At 44.1% G+C, this 24,035-nt stretch overlaps 1 protein-coding gene and 1 long non-coding RNA gene across 15 annotated transcripts in view; one reads left to right on the top strand and one right to left on the bottom strand.

Moving 5' to 3' along the window:
• Positions 1-22,169, top strand: part of LOC144584796 (uncharacterized) — a 38,477-nt gene extending 16,308 nt beyond the window's left edge. The window contains exon 2 of the long non-coding RNA XR_013539247.1: positions 948-22,169. This is a non-coding gene — a long non-coding RNA (uncharacterized LOC144584796). The remainder of the gene's footprint in view (positions 1-947) is intronic.
• Positions 1-24,035, bottom strand: part of CUX2 (cut like homeobox 2) — a 132,090-nt gene that overhangs the window by 63,144 nt on the left and 44,911 nt on the right. The window lies entirely within an intron of this gene.

Below are 24,035 nucleotides of genomic sequence, written 5' to 3'. Positions count from 1 at the left end.
TAAAACTTGTATACCGCCCATCTAAAATGTGTCTACTCTGGGCGGTTTTACACAAAATATAAAAATAAACTAAGAAGGGATAAATGAACTGAAGATACACTAGCTATGCTGGCAAGGGCTTCTGGGAGTTGCGGTCCAAGAACATCTGGGGATCCACGTTTGAGAACCATTGTATGACAACACTCTTGTTTCCTCTAGCTGGCATCCATCTGCAGCAGTTCTTGGTAAAGGGACTTCTGAGAGTGTAACCCAGTGGTTAGTGCCAACCACAGCAGACTCACTGAGTCAATGGGATTTCCCCCTAAGAGTGGATTTAACTCAAGTTCTATTAGCATAGCCCTCAGACTAAACCTGGAGAATTAGAGCAGGGAAGCCGCCCCCGAGGGAGACCACAGCTGCGTTACAAGGACATCTGCAAGCGGGATCTGAAGGACTTAGAAATGGACCTCAACAGATGGGAACCCTTGACGTTTGAGCGTTCAGCCTGGAGGCAGGCGGTGCATCATGGCCTCTCCCAATTTGAAGAGACACTTGTCCAGCAGGCCGAGGCAAAGAGGCAGTCCCGAAACAAGCAAAACCAGGGAGCTGGACAGGGGACAGATTGGATTTGTCTCCAGTGTGGAAGGGATTGTCACTCTCGAATTTGCCTTCTCAGCCACACAAGACACTGTTCCAAGACCTCCATACAGAGCATGATACCATAGTCTCTCGACACTGAAGGATGCCTACAGACTAAACCATCCAGAATTTTCCAGGCAGCACAGCCAACGGCACAGCATGGTCTGTAGTCTGGAAAAAAAAGTAACATGGTCAAGCTCTCACTTTGAGAGCAACAGGTCGGGAAAGGCTGGGAGAGAAGGACTGATCATCTGGTCTAGTAGATGTTTTGTATGTACACCTGTAGGAAGTTTCCAAGTTCTCAAGATGTTTCCTGGGTTTTTTTAAAGGTCCACAAATCCTGTATCTCGTGAAAAAAGAAGGTCCGACGCAGGAGGGATGGGGGAAAACACAAAGCCTTCAAAACAGAGAGACTTTTCTGTGTCCGAAGACACAAACATGGGGAGGGCCGCTCTCCCCCACATCTGATAAAATCAATCTGGCCTCAACCCAAGGATGTAAGTAGACAGAGACAGAACTACCTCACCTGTTTTATTAAGCCATTACCAGAATCATTTTATTCCCATTTATAATGTTCAATACATGCTCTGAAGCCTTTTCTAATGTAGTAATTAGATGGAACACTAGATAGATGGATTAAATTGGGAAGAATGTTTTATGCAACCGCACTGTAACTTTATAGCTTGATTTAAAACCCAGAAAAGGGCCTTAAAAAAAAAACTGACAGTGTCTAGTCTGAATATGCGCCCCCTCCTCGTCTCCTCTATCATTTGTCTCCTTTTATAAATCAGGTTGCTATTTAGGAAAATAAAAGAAGCCCGTCCCATTTCAGCTGGCATTAAATAATGCTTACACAGACTCCGGGCTGAAAGCAGTACAGCTGCAGGTCTCAGACTCTGGACAGAAGATGTGCCCCCTTCTGCTGGGAAAAGACCGCATCCTGTCCAGCGTGCTATCTTGCAATGTGGGTAAAACCCAGGAAAATACCTGCTCTCGGAGGAGGTGGCTCATTTCACAGAGATTTTCTCCCCTCTCGGGCAGGATATGAATATCTTAATGTGAATCGGTGTATCACACCTCTTAATGAGTCACTGATTTGGGCATTCCTCGTGCAGAGTTGCCACAAGACCCTCGTCTATGTCCAGCTGATTATGTACTGTTCTGGAAGGCACCGGCTGGTCCAGTCAATCCTGGTCCAATGCTGGGCACAGGCTGGGAACCACTGTAAGGCTAATGGAAGGTTGGATAATGCCCAGATTTTGACAGCGAAGATCTACATGTTCTCACCAACCCAACAGCATCAAAGGCATTTTACTACACAGGATAAAGAAAATGGTCTCTGTCCTCAAGGAGCATACACTGTGAAGTCTGAATCAATAGAGGTAAAAGAAAGGAAGGAAAAGAGGATGAGAAAGAAACGATGGAAGAAACAGGTAGCAGGGGACGAATCTTGTGGACAGGGTAAAGACTTCGTAAGAGAGCTTGAAACGAGGAGGACTTGAATAAGCCAGTTAGAAAGTCAGCAGAAAGTGCCAAGGCTTCACGGAAATCTACAAACTAGTCCTGTGGAGGCGCTTCACGGGTCTCTAACAAAATATTCTCAACTCGCTTTCAGAAACGCAACCCCTGCGGAGTTCTCAGTGAGAAGCACAAGTTGTTAAATCTGTTTCAGAAGTGTTTAAATTTAGAGTGTGTAGGTGCGTCCTAGATCTTGCTTAAAAAGAAGGCTCCTCCTGAGAAGAAGAGGAGGAGGTCTGTCTAGTAAATGTTACAGAGGGCTGTTTTAAAACCATTTAGACAATTGTTGGTTGTTTGGGGGGTGCTTCTCTGTTACTACTGGCAAAAATTCAAGTCCAGGGAGAAACCCGTGCTGAAGTTGTCGCCCAAGCGGTGGCTGGGGGTGCAGGAGGCACCCTGCACCACAAGCAAAGCGCTGTACAAAGAAAGCATCTTGCCACCCAACGTTCTTGCCCCTTTTATATGCTTTTTTGATGCTGAAAAGCTGCCATCATAGGCAACGGCATCCATGTGCCTAACGGTAGGGGCAGCTGTGGGGAAAACATAAGAAAGGTGAAAAGATGCTTAGTTGCCCCATACAAATGTCAATACTGGATCTGCCCAGACTCCATGTGTTGCTGACCTTCATTTTAAAGCCACCAACACATGACTTTTTGAAGAGCAAGATCACTCCCTAGCATGGCCAGCTGCACAGTGTGATCCTGCAGCGTATGCAGCTTCTGAAAGCTATGTTCATGGCTACAGGTCCCATCAGGCACCCTCATTTGTCCAAAACCCAGATTTCTCCAATGAAAAAGATTAACTGACTTTCTTGGAAGCCTTCAGGAGCATCAATCCGGCTTTTAAAGTGGCTACACAGTGTTTTAATACTAAAACAACACCATTTTTTTTCAAAAACTGGGAGTATGTTTCCAGCTACTTTTGGTTTCATTTTTTGTCTGTTCTCTCCCTTTTTTTTGGCAGTCTGCGTAGCCCATGGGAGAGGGCGGGGAAGAGTCACTGCCAAGAATACTCATTTCTAGCAAAGAAGCCATGCTAGGAAAACGATACTATAGTACTCTGCTAGGACACTCTGCGTGGAATGACAGCCAAGGAGAGTTGTCTTCAGTTAAGGAATTAATGCAAACAAGACACGATTAAAGGGTGGATTTCCCCTCACCCCATCGCCGATGCTCTCTTCCATCTGTCAGGATTTCCTAAATCACTCCAAAGCAGTTCTAAGCATTTATTGACGGGACATTAAACATTATGGGCAATGACTGTATCAAATTACACTATGAAAGATTAAGTTTAGTAGGAAAACGATTTTTTTAAAAAATGCCGTTAAATTAAAAGCTAACCAGAACAATATTAGCGGTTTCTAAACCTAAATGGCTTTTTAAATATTTTTTCACACCATACACACACACAGAGAGAGAGAGAGAGAGAGAGATGGAGAAAGAAAATGCAAAAAAAAAATATACATATAAACCAACAACCTTGCATAACATTTCTTCTCTAAGCTGACAAGTTGAGTTTGATAGCACTTTGCCCTGGAACAAAATAACTGGAACAGACAACCGAAGTTAAGTGCTGGTGTCGGCTTTTCAAAGGAGTAAGAGCTTGCCCAGCCCCCGCCCTCCACAAATGCCAGCCAAAACTAAAATGAAAGCTCTTTTTTCAATGTCTGTTTTAACACCGTTGGCTAGAATGGACATAGAAAAGTGCCCTTTGGGCAGATTATATGCTCCCAAATTCTTCGAGCTAGGCTAACTGGGAGAGTCTGGGAAATGTAGTCCACCAAAAGTCATAACTCCACTTTTTTGATAGAGGCTTCTGGAAGTTGTTGTCCAGACAAAGTCATATTTCCAAGTGCAGGTCTTAAGGAGGCAAACTATATGGCCCGCAACCACCTGCCGTTGCGTTCTCCCCTTAAATCGAACCATACAGGAAGAAAAATCCACCTCTAAACCAGCGCACCCGCTTTTGACTGGACATAAAAGCCAGTCTCTTTGTGTCTGCGACCCATGAGGGCTGTCAAGTTTTTATTTCAGGGCAGTTACACCATCGGTGTGGTTTTATCCACTCAGTGAAGCTCAGGGATCACCGAAGAAGACTTAGGAAGGATAAACGTCACAAAGAGACAACCAGCACTAAGAAGCAGGGAATGTACAAGTTCAGTAGGGGGGCCTGGACATTTTACTGCGGAAAGAGATACTCTGCCAGTAATTTTGCAAAATGCAGGTTACTGCTTGCGATGTGAAAGTTACAAGTAGCATTACTAGGTAACCCGCATTTTTATTGTTTTCATAAGCACATAAAAATAGAGCAGATGTCCCCTACATTGCTCCCAAAGATGTTCTGAAACAACAAGTAAACATTGCTGTGCTAGATCAAAAACCCATTGATGTTTCTGGCTGCTAAGTTATTTTTCAAAGCAAGTTTACAGGGCCTTTCTTACACTGAAGTCTGAGGGATAAACACGTAGTACCATCACCTGTATGTAATGTGTTCAGTCCAAACTCTGTTCCAGGGAAATGCAATGGGGAAGGTCTTCAGGACCTTGGAGAGGTCCCCAGTGAAGATGGATATTGCTCTGGCTGCAACTCAAGAACAGCCAGACACGCAACAGTCCAGTCAAGTGCCAAATCCACCCTTTAAAAGGAATTTTAAAAGTGGGGCATCATCTTGTGGTCAATGAAGAGGCTGGAGAATGTGGTCTCCACCCTCTTAGGACATTGGTCCCCAACCTTTGGGCCCCCAGATGTTCTTGGACCCAAATTCCCAGAAGCCTTCATTATTAGCTGTGCTGGTCAGGATTTCTGGGTGTTGTTGTCCAAGAACATCTGGAGACCCAAGGTTGGGCACCAGTGTCTTAGGGGGAAGAAGGAGCCCTGGTTGGTCTGAATGAAGAATCCACACCTTTGTTCCAATTCCACACTTGAGGGGCAGTAACACTATACAGTTTTTGTAGGTTATGTTCCACCAAAGAATGTTGGCCCCTCTAGAGCAGACACCTCAAAGAGTTCTCAGGAAAGCAAATGCTTTTCTGACTGAACATCACTCACTTTTCCTCAGAAGGACCTCAACATCCATGCCTGCATTTTTGCACCCTCTCCTGAATTTAAAGGATTGCAGCTCTTGGGAAATCAGGAGAAGAATCATAGAACGACACAGTTTTGATCCATCAAGCATTGTGTCTTTAATGCTGGTGAACTTCTTTCAGCCCCAGGGGTTGAGTTCTCAGGATCCCTTTCCTGTTAACAATGGGTCAAAGCCAAAGACCCAAAAAATAGACCCAAAAATATAAATATATTTTAGTTTGTGCCCGTCACCTAGCCTGAGGAGAGGTCTGTCAACTGTTTGGAATGAGGAAAAATTTACAGGCAATCTGCAAAACTACTGAACAGTAATGTCATGGGATGAGATGTGGCCATCTAAGAGGGCCCCAGGAGCCGGACTGCAAGTCCAGAAGGGCCAGATCCTTTTCCCTGATCTGCTCTGACCAGTGGCTGCTTTTCAGAGTTTTTGGAAGAAAGCTGGGAGATCACTGAATTATCAACCTGGGATCTCTTGTATGGAAAGTCCATACTCCGCCAACAAGTTCTGGCTTATGCTACTGGAACTCCCTATGGGCCAGATACCACCCACGAGGGCTGTCCTGATACATCCTGGTCAGGTACATCAGGACAGCTGCACTGATGGGGGAGACAGTCTGATCATCTGACCTTCCAAGAACCCTGTCCACGTCATGGCATCGTCACACTCTTTCTCCTCCGCTCCTGGAGCTCCACCAAATCTAGCCACCACTTCATCCTAGTTTTTAAGAACAGCACTCGGTGTATTGGCCTTATCCGCTCACATCTTGATCCCCTGCTGTCTGTGAATTGATAAAAGCGTTGCATAAACAGCTCAGGCAACAGCACACATCTATTGATTATTAACACAGGCAGATTTACACACACACACACACACAGAGAGAGAGAGAGAGAGAGAGAGCAATAAGCAGCTGAGGCAGATCAGGAATGCTGAATGCATCCTTTAATTAGAACGCACAGATCATAATTAATTATTCACAGATATACTGCTCTTGCAGAAGATTAATTTGTAAGCAGGGAGCGAAGAATAAAAATAAAAATCCAAGCACCTCGGGATCCTTTTTAAAAATGCAACTTCTGGCCACTTCATTAAACTAAATTGAACACACCCAAATCTGGCTTCATTTCAGGGCAAAGATGGGCCATGCATAGTCGGTATTGGTGCATAATATGCACAAGCGTTCTCTGCATCTTCTTCTTTGTGGCCAGTCACCTGGGGAATTCTAGGCGTTGTAGTCCAAAAATCCAAATCTGCAGACCACTGTTAACAACACAATGGCCACGACTGGTATCTCTGGCTTCTGATTTCCCTTTGGCCACACCATTGACAACCCCTGCCTCCCAGTTCAACTACGCAAGCGGTATTTATATCCGAAACTCTGGATTGACATGCCACACGCCATGAAGTGGGCCAGAATACACAAAAACCTCTGCCTGTGATCACCCTCCTGGTGCCACAGCACTCTTTTTTTTTTGGTTTATTTTTCCCCCGAGACTAACTCAGATGCCCTTTCTGGAAAAAATTTAAGATTGATGCCAAACACTGCCACGATCCATTTACAGGGAAGTAAGGACAAGCGAGCAAGCGAGGGGGCTTCACTGGGGACCCATCTCCCTTCCCTAATGCCTGTTGCATCTCCAGCTGCCATCAAATGGCAGCAAAGGCGCAGCCCACTAACTTTTCAAATGCTCTTTTATCTGTGGATATTATTTATTGGTCTGTTAAATCGGTATCCCTCTCTTTTCTATTTCCACCTCCTCCCCACTGGCTGCCACAGCCTTGCTCTGAGTTGTTGCTTTTTCAGAAGCATGCAGACTAGGGGGCTAGCCTTCCAGACGCCAATGGAATCATCTTCTTTCAACAACGTTAATTATCTCCGGCTTTCCATAACAAGGCTGGGGGGGGGGGGAGTCGAGCATCATGACCCCTCTCGCTTGCCAACAGTTAAGGGAGAGCTTGACAAATCAAATGCCTTTTATCTTTGCAGGATGGAGAAAAGTTGCCTTTTGATCTACCTCGTTATCACCCCACCACCACCCCCTTTCTTTATTGGGGAGGGAGGGGTTTGCAAAAATTTTTAAATTATTCTTTTGCAATGCTCTGGAGCTGGTAAAGGAGGACAGTGAAACAGCCAGAGACCCAAGGACAGATTCTGGTCAGGAACCACCCGAGTTCCAAATTCAGAGCTTGGAAAAGTTACTTTTCTCAACAGCTTCCCAGAATTCCCCCAGATCGCAGGGCCAAAGGCCATCTTGGCTGGGACATTCTGGGAAATTAAAGTCCAAGGACAACATTCAGTTGCGAAATCTCAGCTCAGACAGAAGCACTGAATCAAAGTTATGTAAATCCCATTGATTCAACGGTTCTACTCTAATGGGGGCTTCCAAATAGACTTGCACCCCTAAAAGGTAACTCTTCAAATGACCTCTGTGGGTGGTTGGTGGAATTTTTGGAGCGCTACAAACAAGAAAGGCAACTCTGGTTCAAGTTCACCCACCTGGCCTCAACACAAACACGCACCCCTCCGTCAATGGCCAGTGTCCTGGGGCACAGCTACAACTGTGCAGTGGGAATGACACCATCTCTCGGGGAAGATTGCTGTTCATTAAACAGTTCCTGATTTTGAAGTATATGCAAGTCACAAACAATGAGATGAAATATCACACACACACACACATACACACACACGGCCAAGTTCTGGGATGCCAAGCAGATCCCATCAGGTGACCTTACGCACCAGCATTGTGGGGGAGAGAGAAACAACCATCTCTCTCTATCCTCTCTTTCCACACATTATTTCTTTCTGTACCTCTTTAAGATATCACCTCCTCAACATCAGCTCATCACCCTCTTTGCCTCTGTGAAGTGCTAGAGAGTAGATAAACAGCAGCACATATGGGAAGAAGAGAAATTCAAATTATATATATATGTAGGTGCCAAAGGCAAAAGAACACCTCGGAGTTTTTGCCTGCTCCATGTTTATTTTACATGCTGAACTTTGCTGACTTCTTACCAAATCCCTGACAATTCCTCCTAACCCCTGTTGTTGTGTGTATACCCAGGGGCTCCGACTTGGTTCTCTTCCCATTAAATAAATATATTATCTTCATAAGAAATTAAAATGGCTTAGTGCATCTTTGCCCTGTAAGCAAGTGTAAAAAAAAAAAAAGCTTCATTCGTGGGCAGAAGCAGAGGGAAGGAAAAGCAAGAGGAGAAGAACACCAGGTTGAAAAGATTTCTTTAATTTTAAATTACAGTTCAGGATTAAAGGCATCAGGGCTTTTGCTCGTTATTGTGAAAAGCTTTTTAAAAAGTCCCAAGTGGGTAGCCTGTAATCTTCTTTTAAATTGCTAAAATTAGAACTCAAGCACACACACACACACACACACACACACACACACACACACAAAATTGTCAGGCTATAAACTACAGGCCTTACAGTTTATATATGCTTACTAGGAAAGAAATTGGGGGCCCTCTTCTGAATTTATGATTTTCAATGCTACAGCTGCACAGAAAGGACTGTGGTTGCCCACACAACGAACTTCCAATCCTGTTGAATTCACATTCAAAATTAAACAGAGTATCGGCAATTCCCTCTTGCGACCAGCTCAGTGAAGAAAAGGAATCTGATTAGCATCTCCTTCCTTTCCCAGCCTTGCCTTTTATTATTTATTTATAACCGAACATCTACCCATCTAATAGGTCACCGTGTCCCCTATAGTGCACATGCTGGCTTTCACTGCCTAATTAACAGCTGTTTTTTGGCATCATTATTACAAAAAAGACAAACAAAAACAGACAAAGGCCTAACAGTGTTGTCCTCCTAGCCAAACAGGGTTCAAGCAGTAGATATGCAGCCATAGCCAGTTCAGAGAGAGGGCAACATTTTCAAATGCTCTGGCTCTTTTTTTTCACAGGATTACCCGGGCCGTTTTCAAGCAGTGGAAATGCACAATTTTTTTTACCTACAGACACCCCATCATGAAGGGGTTCAAAGACCCACACAATCCATGAACTCTTACTGCCACGAAGAACTGTCCTTGTGAAATGGCCACACAACAAGCACTTTTTCCCCCTTGGATACTGGCCAAAGTCTGAACACATGTGAGAGATGCTACAAACGCTCTCCCTTTTTCTTTCTGAATTGACTTGGTTTGGATCCCATTGAAGTTTCTCATAGGTGTGATGCCTCCGTTTCCGGCTGATTTAATTATACTGTTGTGCTAGGTGTAAACCCTAACCTGCTTTCAGCTCTGGGGGGAGGCCAGCCAGAAACCTAGACACAAAAATGCCACCATCCCATCTAATAAATGTTTCAAAATTGACTAAGTTCATAGCTCTTCCAGATGATGAACGCTCACAGATTTATAACCACTGTTCACGCAAGTACTACATTACATGTAAATCAATACCATAAAGAACAATTTACTAAAAATATCCACACCCTGTTTACTTTCAGATCATATTAATAATATTTTGATCCTTAACAAGCCTGTAACTAAAATCCTCCTCACCAGAATACGATCAGAGTTGCACAGACATTAATGAAACATGAAAAGGGGTCATTACAATTGCAAAGTTGAGCTATCAATGTGGAAGTAAGCCCATTTCAATAAAACACAACATACACCCAGGTAAACACAATTCACTTAGCAACTATCAACATCCTGAACATTCTTGTGCCTATATTTATTTATTTATTTATTTATTTATTTATTTATTTATTTATTTATTTATTTATTTATTTATTTATTTATTTAACTTTTATACTGCCCACACTACCTAAATAAAGGTCTCTATATACAATCTGCCCCAGGATTCAACCAATGGAACCAAAGTCCATTCCACTTTACAAATTAGGGTTGTAACAAAGTTTACATCCAATAAGGAGCTTCAATCCATCCCAAAGAACACATGTAATGTAACCAACAAGTGTTCTTTCCATTCACACATGACATTTTTTTTGCATGCACACTTAAAACAGCTGTGGTTTCAGTCTGAACAAATGCCATCCTATGGCATGCGAGGCCCAAACAGACAAGCACAGAAGAGAATAAGAAAGTGAACGCAATCCCTAGGCACAAGGATATTACAACCATCAGAGAGCCAGGAAGATATTTTGGCAGTTGTTTTTTTTTAAAATATAGCTAATGAGTCCTAAGTGCCCATTTAAGAGCAAGTCAGTCCAAAATATTTTGCAGTGGGGCCAAAACATCACCTCCAGGCTACTAAAAGATTTGCACTTGAACTCAGAAGGCCCAGTTAAGCTGTGAAGTGAGCCGAAAAGACCGTTTCAATGACACCAATAAAGAAATCCAGTGTTCTGACTTGAAGCTCTGCTTGCACTACAACACTGCTTACAAGACATATTTCTGCAGTTAATTTAATAAAGATTGTTCTGCACATTTTCATCACTTCCAGTAGATGTGTGAAAGCCATATTTCCTTAATAAATTACACGTCTATATCCTAATTATTATCTGCAACATTTTCCTTAGATGTGTGAGTTCAGTTTGTCATGCCAACTTAAACCAAGAGTTGTGGTTGTGTCTATCTATGAATTAGCGCCAACATGAAACATCAGAAAATTCTGAACCCGATTCAAAGCCGCACAATTCGCTTCCAAGCTGGGACTCATTTCACCCATACGGTCTAAAACATTTGCTCTTGGGTTTCTCAAATCACTCAGTTTTCACTGGTGGAACTGCTTAACTGACATCAGTAAAGACCCTGGAAAAGTTACTTTTCTGGAAAATAACACCCTGAATCCCCAAGGTGATCAAAGCCTTGGAGAAAACCAGTCATGCAGAAAAAGCAGTCATCCTGGCTGAAGGATTCTGTAGTAACTTAGCCCATTTCTGCCACAGATGCACAGCAGAGATTCCAGTTAAAATGGCCAATTAGCAAAGGCAGTAAATTCATTTCTTTCTATCCCTGCCTGAGATCCTAAGGAGTGAGTACGAGGTAGATATGACAATGCCTGTTGACATAGCATTGGACCCAACAGCCTAGGTCTAGAGACATAGCAAAGTTGTAGCTGGGCCTTCTTCCTATGAAGAAACAGATGGATCCCGAAGTAGATGTAGTCCTCCAGATAGTGGTAGACTGCAGTTCCCACCAGCCCTAGCTAGCACAACCAGTGGCAAGGAATGGTGGGAGTTGTAGTCCAACCACATCTGACAGGTTCCGTTCTTCCGCTTATGTGACTCTAAAATTAAATATTTTGGGCTGCCTCCACAATTAAATTTGGGGGAGGCAGAAGAAGATGCACTTCCAACTCCCAGAAGGTTGGAGACCCAATAGAAAGGAAGTTCCTCCCTTCAAGACCTCCATCATCATACACGCATCCATTCCCGTGGAACATATGAGCTGAAACGTTTAAAGAGACATTGCACATTGTAACTACATAATTCAAAATAAAAAAGACAAAGCTCAAACACAGCACAATTAAAGTAGAAGGCATTGATTTCTGCACTGTACTGGCCTCCCTCATTAATTCCAGATGCTCCTGCAAGCAATTCCAACATCAGGGGCACAGCAGCCTCTCTTTGCAAACGGGGGGGGAGGGGACACGGGGATGGAAGGATACTGGATTTTGACACGCCCCTTCTGCAGCCCATCTTGATTGTCAGCAAGTAGCTGAGGAAATCAGAAGTGGCTCAATTTCTTCTGAAGGTCTACAGGACCCACTGGTCCAGATGTTTACATGTGACCCAGAATAAACCTCAACTATTGCTCAATGGGGGGGAACCCACAAAAAGCCACCCCCCCAAGAGTCCATCACCTTAAGCCTTGCAAGAGAAATGTATGAGAATGTCAAAATTTTAAACAAATTCTATCCCATGATTTCATTTCCAGTGATGACCAGACAGAGGCTTAAGGTGATGGACTGTGGGGGTGGAGTGGCTTTTTTTGGGGGGGGGTGTTCCACCCATTAAGCAATAGTTCAGGCACCTTCACATGAAGGCAAGATTCTCCACAAAACCTGGTCTACCTTTCCATGTGAATGCAGCCACTGCTGTCTTTACTGTTCCGATCCAACGTTCTCCCTAAATGTTTACATGTTTTAGCTGCAAAGATTTTGCTGACTGACGTGAAAAAAAGCTTCTATACGGAGCCGACTCTCCTCCTTTCTCCCTCACCATCCCCTGATGACCCAACAACCGTTTCTCACATGAAGCATATTCTTTGTCTGGATACTGTATGTGAACGAAGCCTGGCCCTGCTCAATTATGGGGCTGATACATTACACAGGGGCGAGCCCCATTAAATGGTAAATAAAACACCCGCCTTTTGGAACTGGCAGTTTTGGGTTAATTCACCCGGCTCCTCACTTTTCACAGCTATCAGAATGCATTGGAGAAAGATCATTTCATGCGGCAAATGGTACGGAGTTTCAATTGACGCCACAGAATTCTCACCGTTCAGATGAATGCCTGGTCGGGTTTTTTTTCTTCTTCTTCTCCCCCACCTCGCTTGATGGACTCCAATGTGAACCACAATCCCAGATGAGGAGGCGGGAGTGTGTGTGTGTGGGGGGGAAGAGACCTGTCTCAGTTTTCAGCAAAGACTAATAAACAGCGACAGCCCTGAACCTCTTCTCATTAAATCCCCTGAAAGACGTCACTGCGGTATGTAACGTGGAATTGTTACAACAATAAGTGTGCCCTACAAAAAGAGTAAGACACTTGCCCTGCTCTGAAAAGCATCTCTCCTACAACCAAAACAATAACGATCCATCATCATGGGTTGTCAAGTGGGACTCAGGGTCTTCCAGGTGGAGAAGACTCAGAAGTGGCTTTCCCCTTCCTTTCTTCTGGGTGGGATCCCTGGGACTCCTGTGCAGCCGGCCCAAAGCCACCTAGGCTGGCTCTTCCTCCAGGAGGCCCAGGGGAGGAATCGAACCCCCAACTTCTGACTCAGCAAACTCACTCACTGAGCTATCCAGCCAGCTCGCACATAAAGACCTTGTAGTCGCCACCTCCAACGTATGAATGAGAGAGCGCCACCATATCCTGTCCTCAACAGCCCTATTCAATTCTTGTAAACCCAAACATATAGACATATGCGTCTCTCTCTCTCTCTGTGTGTGTGTGTGTGTGAACCCACTTGTAGCAACCACAATAGAACTTTCAAGGTAATTGGGATATTTAAGGACATATGTCATAGATATATTGGCTAATATCTTCCCACCTCTGCGAACAGTCATTCTGCTAGTCAGATCAACAGTATGCATGGAAGTGAATATCTTGTATACAAGCAACCACCTTTAAAATCAGCACTCCAAAAGGCATATAGAATACAAGTGTTTTTCACCCTACTGTACTTTGAGAAAAAGAGCATGATTTGCTTCTTAAAAGTTTTCAGAAATGGGAGAAACCTACACTGAAGATTCCTTGTTTGGGACAGGGAGGAACAGCCCACAGTGTAATTCTTTCCAGGCTATCAAGGAGTGCGCAGAGGAAGTGTGTGTGAATGTGTGTTTGTGCGTGCACGTGTCACAGACGATGAAGCTTTCGCATCTGGCTGCAAAGAGATTAAGGTTGATATCAGGTTTTCTCCCACTTGCCCGGGAGAACAGACCATGATTTATTAGATTTTATTTCCACATCCTTTTAAAACGATAATGCGGCGATAAAACATGGGGCTTACAGTGGCACATCCATTTCGCCAGAGTCCCATTAACCCCCTGTCTGTCCCCACCTTTTCTTGCTCCCATCCTTTCTCCCACTATTCAAAAAACATGGGAAGTCACAAGATGACTTGAAGCGAACACAAAACACTCAGAGTAGATGTTATAGAAGGCCAAAGTTATGTGCATAAGTCTCACTCAATTACCCGTTCTTATTAGAAACCATTGACCCCTCCCATTAAGTTTCTTGCCTCCAGAGCGAGAACGAGACAAAGCATCTTTTTTTCTCCACCCTCAGCAGAATTTCTGTAATTTGCACAAAATGCCTTTGTATATGACTGACATTTCTTTGTGAAGCACAGCACACGCAAACATACAGAATGCTGGCACAGAAGCACCGGCGGTTTCTGAAAGAAAGAAAAAAGATACAAACAATCCATTCAAGGCTTCTGATTTTCCAGGTCCATGCAAGGAGAGAGAGCACCTATCCTAACTTAGCTATGCAGTTTGCACAATTTGTGCAAGTGTTGTTCTCGCAAGCATGTTTCGGCGTCTGAAATCCAGCAATAAGTTGCAGCTAGAGCAGTTCCATTAAGTTCATGAGGAATCTGGTGAGCTACCTCCTCCATCAGTTCCACTGATTCAATGGGCCTACTCTAGTTGCAACTTAAAGATTTCAGCACAAGGTTTAAAGTCATTAGTTCATAATTGGCAAGTGCAAATTTTCATCAGCAGGTTGTTTATTAAAGGTACATCTCTGTCTTTGCTTTTTCAAAGATTATTTTCGATTTATTCCGTTTTAGAACTAGGGGGAGAAAATGGAAAAAAATAAAATGTGGTTTTGTTTCCGGAATGGGTGGTGTTGCTTAAAATTAGCAGAGTCCCTCAGCTCCTTAGAGACTAACAAATGCATTATGGCATAAGCTTTTCTAGCCAGAAGTTGACTGTTTTAGTTGCATGATATACTCTGTGTTTGTGTGGGTGAAAACAGGAGCAAGAGAGCACATGAGGGAGGGAGAGAGAGACAGCATTGTGTATACACAGCTGGGTGTGGGATTGCAGACAGTGAATTATAAGCTCTCAGATTTCTTTCAGGCCTTGACAAAGCTACCTTTGTTGGGGCTATGGCAATGTGCTTATTTGTCTCAATTTATATCAGTGAATTCAGTAAAAGGTGATAATTAATCAAACAAAATAAGTAACAAATTATTTAAATTAGTTAGACAGCCTTAATAGGCAAGGAACTATACCATGCACCGCTTGATAAAAAACCAGAGTTCCAAACTAAACATGTTTTTAAAAGCCTTTTTTTAAAAAAGCTATACTTCAAAAATAAGCATTCAGCTTTTTCACATATGGCTGGGAACAAGCATTTTCTTCCAAATAAACCCAATTATTTCATTAACCTCATGTATTCTGTTAGCCTTTGCGATCCTGCCACAGCTGTTTAGACGGAGTTTGCGAGTGAACCCGATACTCAAATATGGAAAAGGGCAAAAAAGCCTGCGGGTCTTTTCACTCTTGTTAAACTTAACATTTTTGCAACCAATTAAAACTCAAATCAACAGAGGCATAGACTGTGCATTTGTCAAGCCTTTCAAAGATCATCTTGAACTAAATTTTTGCAAAAGTGGTCCTTGGCAGAAACAGTAACTCACTTTGCTTTGTCTCCAAGCTGGAAACAAGAATAACAAAGAGCTAACTTCTGGTTTTCAAAAGGGGCTACCTGGGTCCTTTTCCGAGATGTATGGGGCAGAAAACACCCATTAAATGGAGAATCGTGACCTGTGGAGGTGCAGTTTTCTAATTTTGTTTGGTTTCTTTTCAGTCATTCGGTAGCTCAGGCGCTTGGGAAGAATACATGCCACCCAATTTCAACTTAACCATTCTCTTGCGTTGAGGGGACTACCACTGTAGAATGTAAAAAGTGTCACTCATGGGCAAATGATTCCCCTCCCCTCCCATGAAATTATTGGTATTACAGGGTGAGGTATTACAGGACACCCACAACAAGAAAAGAGAGGGAGAATAGGAAAGGGTCTTTATAGCAACTCTGAGCCAAGAACACACTAACACAAATCATGTCTAGGTGACACTGGATGTTTTGCTGCATGAACTTTCAAGAATCAAAAGCCGTGGATGGGGTGCTCACCTCTTTTTAAAACATCAGCACATTCCCCTAATCACAGAAAAAAAAATTAGGGTTCCCTGTCTCACTTTTGCTGGAGGTGGGGAACTCCATGGGGCTTGGAAACCCCTTGCTGAGTTGAGACACCCTAAATCAACAGAATGAAGGATTTCCTCTGGATGCTTTACATCAGTATGGACAGCATATTCCTGCTCCATAATTTACTGCCCAGGAGTGACCACAACAGCTCTGTTTTCTTCCTAACTAGCAAGCCCAGCTGTGTGAGAGCCTAGAGGTCTGGAAACAAAGCAGAGATATACTAAAATAAGTGAACGGTTTTCATACACTTAGGGGACGCTCTAACTATTTTTTTTTGGGGGGGGGGGGAAATCTCAAGATACCTATCAGGGATCTATGAGTTTCCACAATTTTGACAGCAATTTGCCTCAAAAAGAAAGACAAGAGGGAGAAAAAGAGAAAAGGGTCTAAAACAGTCTTCCTCGCATGGAGCCCAACACCAACATCCCTAGCCCGCACAACCCCACAACGGCGTCAAAAGACTCCTCCCCAAACAAACTGAACAGCATCGCAACAGCCATCATTTCCTAACGGGAAAAATCGTCCTCGGCTGTTTCCCCAGTCGGCAATGTTTTTTCCCCTCTTTGTTCAGCTCAAAGGCTTAACCCACGGTCAGGCCTTTGATTCATTGGCTTTATCGACAAACAGTCCTCAGTGACCAAGATGCAATTAGCCTCTGGCACAGGCCTCACCCTCCACCGAAGGTCACAGTCCATTTTCCAGGGCGGCCACTGCCGTACATCAGCAGACAGATACCAGATCTGGATGGACTTCATTCGGTACATTGCAAGACTGAATCGAAGCGTGCCAGAAGCTAAGTTAAGACAGCACTGCTAACTTTTGCTTGGATAGGATGCATCGAGAAGGGGGAAGGAGCCATGGGGAGGGCAGTGGGTCAGAAAAATCTTCCTCAAGTTCATTCCACCTGGTTTTTGCATCTGTTCCCTTAACACGTCACAGTTCATCATAGGTGGGGGTGAACAGAGCCTCTCCAGATGCTGACGGGCTGCATCTCTCAGCATGCCTCGCCACTGGATATGCCCTCTGAGGCTGACAGAAATTGGTGCCCTATAGAATTCCATCTGCGATACAGCTCTACAGCGATGCATGTACTTTGCAATCAAAAAAATCCTAGATTCAATTGCCTGTCATCACCAGTCGGAAGAATCGCAAGACAGACGGACAAATAGAAGGGATAAATGTCAGCCAGAGTGGATACTATTCAACCAAACACACAAATAATCTGATTCTTGTTTGAACTAGAGATTCCTGCACTGAGCAGAGAACTGGGCTTGATCAGTATTTTTCAGCTTTTGACCTTCCAGATGTTTTGGGTTTCCACGCCTAGACGTTGCAGCCAATACAACCAATAGGTAGCTAAGCTTCGAGATGAAGTTCAAAAGATCTGGAACGTCAAAGCTTGAGACACAGTGGATTAGATGCCCCAGGAACTTCTCGGTTCTAAAATTTGACAATTTTTATGCCAGCTTCATATTGTTTATTGGTATATTTACAGAATAACAGCTTGCTTTCCCCCTCCAAACAACAACAACAAAGGAAGTCATTTTTTAAAGGCTTCATGGAATTTGGGAACCATAAAAACAATGTTAATTAAAACGCAATAGCAACCAGATAAAAGGCAGCAGCAAAAACAAGGAACTCGCCATGGACGGAATCAGAGAGCCAATAAAATAAAATTAAGCAATCACAAAAACTAGTAAGAAAAATCATGTGACAGCAAGTCAATTCTGACCTAGAGTGACTCCTTCCAGCGTTTTCGAGATAGAGAAATACTCAGAAATGGCTTGCCCAGTTCCTTTTTCTGGGTGGAATCCCTGGGACTACAGCTGGACCCAAGACCACATGGGCTGGTTCTTTCTCCGAAGAGGCACAGTGCGGGGGGGTGGGGGGGAGATATCAAATTCCAAACCTCTGGCTCCACAGCCAGAGACTTAAACCACTGAGCTATCCAGCCAGCTAACTGAAGACAAATCTTTAGTCAAGAATTTTAAGCTGTCTTTTACTCTATCAATTGGTCAATCTTGTCAACTTCCAGGTCCCTTTACCCCAGATTATTAAGGTGTTAATCACTGGTATTACTTTCCTTCTTTGCTGCCTTGAATTTTCAATTTATTAAAAATCTGTATTTTATGTAAAAAGAGCATTCATTAACACCATCCTCTCGCCTGGCTCTTGAAGAGGTGGAGTCTGTTCTGTCACCTAGGAGCTCTACCCATTGACTACGCTGCCTGAACAGACAAGGTCCAAGGCTAGAACATCCCAAAACAATGCTCATTCCATGTGCACGAACGCGGCCTGTTTGGATTCTCTAGGAGGATAACCAGAGCCCCAGAGGGTCAAAATTCATTCATGCACGGCATTAAACATGGAACGCCTTTTGCCCTTGAAGGCGTCTTATCGGAGACAAATTGAATCAGTGTTTACCGCTTCCCTGAAAACCTCATTTTTCCTTATAAAAAAAAAGAAAAGCAGGTATTCTGAGAAGGAGGTTAATAGAATGAAAAGAATCGACATTTTAAAGGCCCCACATGGTAAATCCCAACATCTCTCCCCATCGACAGGGATGTTTTTCAGCTTGATCAACAGCATTAGCAGCAGCAGCGCCCCTTTGTGGCTTTGTCAAAAGACAACTGACAGCTGTCAGTAACAATCATAATGCGTAATTAAAAAGGTTGATCTCAGGGCACATCGAGATATGCCGGGAGGAATGGTTCAAACCTCCAGCCAGCTGCCACCTGATGACGGTGAGGGGGGGGGAACTCCAGAGGAAGGGAGTCAGGGGGAGGCCTGCCTAGACCCCCAGGAGAGAGGTATCCCTAGAAGGTAGAGTCAGGGTTTAGATCCAGCAGCAGCTGATAAAATGGAGAGATTGAGCTGATGGGCAGGTCCCGCTAGAGTCAGGGAGCAGCACTAGAACCCAGATCTCTGAGACACTGGGATGTTCAAGTTATCGGCCATAAAGGGGTGCTGCTGCTGCTGCTGCTAATGCTAAAGGTCTGACAGTGGGAAGTCCCAAATGTTTACTCCGAAGTAAGCCCCAGAGGTTTCAACGAGTACGACATATTCCTAGATGAGCATAGGACGTCAAACCAAATGCCCTTGCAATGGCAGGGAGGCAGAACTCCTTTTAAATGTATGGCTTTCCTTTAAAAGCTAAGAGAAAGAGAGAGAAAGAGGGGAATGGGTAGGATATGCGAAGAATGGGCTGAAGGTCTTCCCTGAGAACCAAGCGCTCAAAATAGAGGAGGCATCAATGCTACCTCCACCTCCCATATTTTGGTCCTGCAAGGTAAGGGGTGAAGGACGTTCAACTCTACACCCCCCCTCCCCCATGGTCCTTTAGGGTTGGGGAATCCAGGCTGAGGACTCTGGGAGCTGTAGTCCAAAACATCTGGACGGCCAAAGGTTCGCTGTCGTGACTCGGTCATCATCCCTCCCAGAGGGATTCTGGGTAAAGAAATGAAGGTGGCCATCTCGCAGCCACTAGGAAGAGATCTGTTTTGCTACCAAGGGCATGCCTATTTATTTTTAGAAGGCGGAACACAAATAATTATGATTATTCTTGTTATTATAGTGGTAATTAATAATCATAAGAGCGTAATCAATAATACTCAATAATGATCATTATCATAAACTAGAGCAAGGAACCACGGTCTCTAACCACTGAGGAGCAACATCCATTCTCTCAATTTCGGGCAAACACTTCTTAATCCTTCGCACTAATTGCAATCAATGGATAGATCGGGGGGGGTGAGTTTTTGTTTAAGTGGCCCCCCCTCTCCCTCTCTCTGGGTGCCTCTTTATTCCGTCACCATCGCAGCATGCAAATTGAAGAGTTAATGAATTAAAATTTTAGATGCTGGGAGAGTCTTCTATGCCTCCCAGGTCTCTCTCTCTCTCTCTTGCCCGCTCATAGGGACTTCTCCTGCCTCTCAGAAAATACACTCCCTTATTTTCGGAATAGATTAGTGTTGCTTTCGGGCAAAATGAAATGAACAAATTCCATCAGGAGGCACCTTAACATTCAAGCAAACACACAGCCATCTTCTCAATCCCCTGGTCTAACCCTGCTCCATGTACATAGACGCACAATGTTGTCAAACCTCGAAATGAGACGGCTAAACATCGTGCTTGTTGGTGGGTCTTCCCTGATTTTGCAGGAAAACCTTTTTGTGAACTTTTGCAATACTTTTTCTTGGAGCAGATGTAAAATCATGAGGGTATGGGAAAGGGGAAGAGGAAGAGGGAATGTACAGCTCTAGCCAAAATCCTACCTTAGAAGGAACGAAAGCTGCAAACGAATGAGCAAATCAAAGCATTACAGCATCTTCAAAAGACAGGTTTTGGGGGTTCAGAAGCTTCCACAGAGTATAAGGGCCCAGCATGTTTTATTCCATTACCTGCGATGCTGGGGAAGCTGGCGCTTCCACACAGCTAAAGTATTTAGGACACAGGAGGCATGCAGAGCCTGCCTGCCACCAACTATACAAAATCAGCTATGCAAGATAGTCAGAAGGTTCTTTGCTTCAATAGCCTCTTATGTGCTCAGTTGTTTACTGATCCTCTCTAATGTCTGGGCTAGGATGGAGAGCTTTCTTCCATCTCTTTCTCCCTTTCCTTAGGAAAGGTGAACCAAAAAAAACCCCAAACTCCCATTGATCAAGACATCTCACAAAGAGAAGCACCTGAAGAGAGAGCCGCAGATCTTTACGAATAGAATTCTGCCTCTATCCATCATTGGCCTGGACGTTTCTTCATGCCTCCACCTCAGGCTCTGATCCCAAGGCTAAAACATGCCCCATGACACAAAAATAGGCAGCTCTTCATTAAAATCAATGGGACTCGAGTAAAGACCTCACAGGCTAGCCTCTTACACAAATCCAAGAGAAAGCTGCCAAAATGGCTCAATTTAATAAGCACATGTTCTCTCTCTGCTTTCTAAAAGAAAGACACTAGCCCTTGTGGCTGAAAAAATACCCTGGAATATGTAAGGAAAGGCAAATGTCCCCAATTTGAATATGAAATCAAGAAAGCCAACACCCTGCTAATAAGACCCTAGGCTTACCCCAATGCCTGCTCCGTCTTGGCCTGCAGGCACCAAACCCCTGAATATATACAATAATCTGCTTTTCTCCCTGACTTCCGTACTTCCTTCTACCTTTTTCAATTCCATTTTTTTCCCTCCGAGTTCCTTTCACCTTCATTCCCAATGGTCACCAAATGTATCTGAAATTAGGGCTGGGTGCAGCTTTCGAACGCACCGTGGTTTGACTCAAGTCTGTGAAGGAGAAAGCCCAGGTAGAACTAGCCAGGATTTCTAGATGAGAGGGGGGCATGGATTCTGAGGTGGGGGTTCTTGCCTGAGCCCCCATCAGCCAAGAGCTATTGTCTCCCTGTCCTCGCTGCAAGATGGTTGCTACCACAGAGCTGCCACGATCCTCTGGCTTACATTGTCCCCACACACCTGGTTGGATTCTTAGATATTCCTCTGCAGAAAGGTGTTGGGAAAGGACCTCCAGCTTCCATGGAAGGTCTTTGAGCAACAAGGCCTTCCTGGAGTGCGGCACTAGACCTACACGGTTTCCTTATCCTTTGACTTTCAGCTTGCACCTCAGTGCCTCCTCCTAATTTGACTTTCAGCTCTGACTTTCAGCTGACTCCTCCACCTTGCCATCCCAGTGTGAATTTTTAATCCTAGTTCCTGGCTTGCTTGATGGCTTCTGCCTTATGCGCCCATGTCCTGACCCTGGCACTCCCTTTGAAAATCCATGTCTTCTCACACCGGCTAAGCCCAACGCAGATGCATTTTCCCAGACTGTGACTGGAGGTCATGGAAGTGTATACAGATGGGAGGAGACGATCTCTCAGCCCTATGAGTAACTACCTTTCCTCAAATTCATTGCTTTGCCTTCATCTCGTTCTTTCCCTGTTCGAGACCTTGGCTGACAGCCAGAAGAGACACAAGACTGATCTCATTGGATTGATGAGCTGATCCACCTTCCTGTGCATGCTACAATCTCATACTGAAATTCGGTGTCTGGTACATTAATCAGCATCCTGATCATTCCTTCCTTTAAAAATAAATAAATAAAAACAGCCAGAGAAGGTCCTAATACACAGATCACTGGGCTTCTTCTGAGGCTCTTTGAACCAGTCATGCAAAACTGAGGAAACGCACAGGATCCATATGTTTTGTGTTTAAAACAAACAAACACCCAAGCTCAGAAGAGCCCCTAAGTGCTGCCCCTCTGACCTGGGTTCATCCAGAGCCCTGATGCTCCAGGAAGAAGCTGAGTTGCCTCCTTGGGCGAGGATCAATTCTGAACTGCTGCAGCCGGCGCAGAAGGGACTGCTCCGTGTCAAGAGGTGAGCGTGCAAAAGAGCCCGCTTGGAGCCTGATGTGCTTCCTAGTATTATCGATCGACCGAGGAGCGGTAACAGCCAGTATAATTTTGCTTAGTTCCAAATACTTGCTTGATCATGGAACGCTGCTCCAGCTGCAAGGTTATAAAGCATTCTTTAAAAACATAAGGAAAAGATCAAGTAAGCTTACGCCCAATAACATGCCTATCAAGCTGGCTGCCTCCTCACCATCATTGAAGCAACTATTTGGCATTTATTTAAAATACCTTTCAAGAAGATTGGGGAGGGGGAGGGTTGAGCAGAGCAGCTCTGGATGCCAAGCCTCCGCTCCACCTCCCACTTCTCCCTGGCAAGAACGACCGACTGGCGATAAACATCAATTCGCTCCTGCAGATCACAGTAGCAGTAAATAAATTTTTCAGGAACCTAAGTTCCACACAAAAGGCTCTCGTTTCACACAACATCAATGTTTTTCAGCCATGGAGAAATAAGATGCCTCTAAGGTGGCTCTCTCTTGCCAAAACTATATATATAATCAATTGTCATTTCTGGGGTAAGAAGGGAAGAAGGACAACAAGGAGAAGCAAGAGGTTTTGATGAGAAACTGAAAGACGTTTTTTTTTAAAAAAATGTTTCGCATGTTGACCCTGGCATTAGTTTTAGAAAACAAACCAGCTTCTCTTCCTCTTCTGTTCCTCTCTGCACCTCAAAATTCATTTTCTCTTCCTGACTTGCAAGTTTCACCTTCCTAGAGGAGAGGGCCGGTTCAACCATTAAGCAGAGTCTCACAGGCAGCTTTTTTGGGTTGCCCCTGAAGGACCGAGAATGGTGAGTTGAGAGTGTTGAGGAATTTTCTTTTGTTAGGATGGAGAGCTGATGGGGTTGTCGTGTTCCTTGATAAAAAAAAATAATAATCCGATTGGCTTTGGTACTCTGTTCTCTTGACTCAGATCGGCCGGACGCTCTACTGTATCCTGTCTTGAATTTTCTTGGGTTTCCCTTGCTTTAGTGCTGTAAAAAAACCTTCAGTCATGGGTAACTTCTTCTGCATTGCAGGTGAAGGTGGATATGTGTGTGTGTGTGTGTGTGTGTGTGTGTGTGTGTGCGCGCGCGCGTGTGCGTGCGTAAAAAAATTGCTGTTTGAGCCCAAGCAATCATGGCTCAAATGTACTCTTCGTTAGAGTCGCAACATCTCACCATCTGTAACTTTTGAGAAAACAAAAACACCAGGGGTGAGATAATATGCATATTTAACCTCCTGAAGTCACTAATGTGTTTAATCAGGAGCTGATATATCTTGCATTCCCACTGATGCAAGAAGAGCGTATAATAAGCCATTACATGGTCATTACTAAACTACTAGTATCTTGCAGTAGGATATTTTTTTTGAATTCTGAAATTCTTTTATTGCAAACACACTGTTGCTCTACTATATTAACTCTGGATGGGGGTTCGCTTGTTAGCTGCCATCAGTGATGGGGGAAAACAGAAGAGACAGCAGGGAGGGAAAGGCTTCATTGCCATTGTGTATCCCAACACCTTATGGTACCTCTACTATATCCTGAAGCTGAGACTCCAGTGGTTGTTGTGGGTTTTT

Source organism: Pogona vitticeps, chromosome 14 (genome assembly GCF_051106095.1).
Source record: "Pogona vitticeps strain Pit_001003342236 chromosome 14, PviZW2.1, whole genome shotgun sequence".
Lineage (NCBI taxonomy): Eukaryota > Metazoa > Chordata > Lepidosauria > Squamata > Agamidae > Pogona > Pogona vitticeps.
The sequence above is the reverse complement of the archived record's forward strand: the minus strand, read 5'-3'. Positions and strand labels throughout refer to the sequence as shown.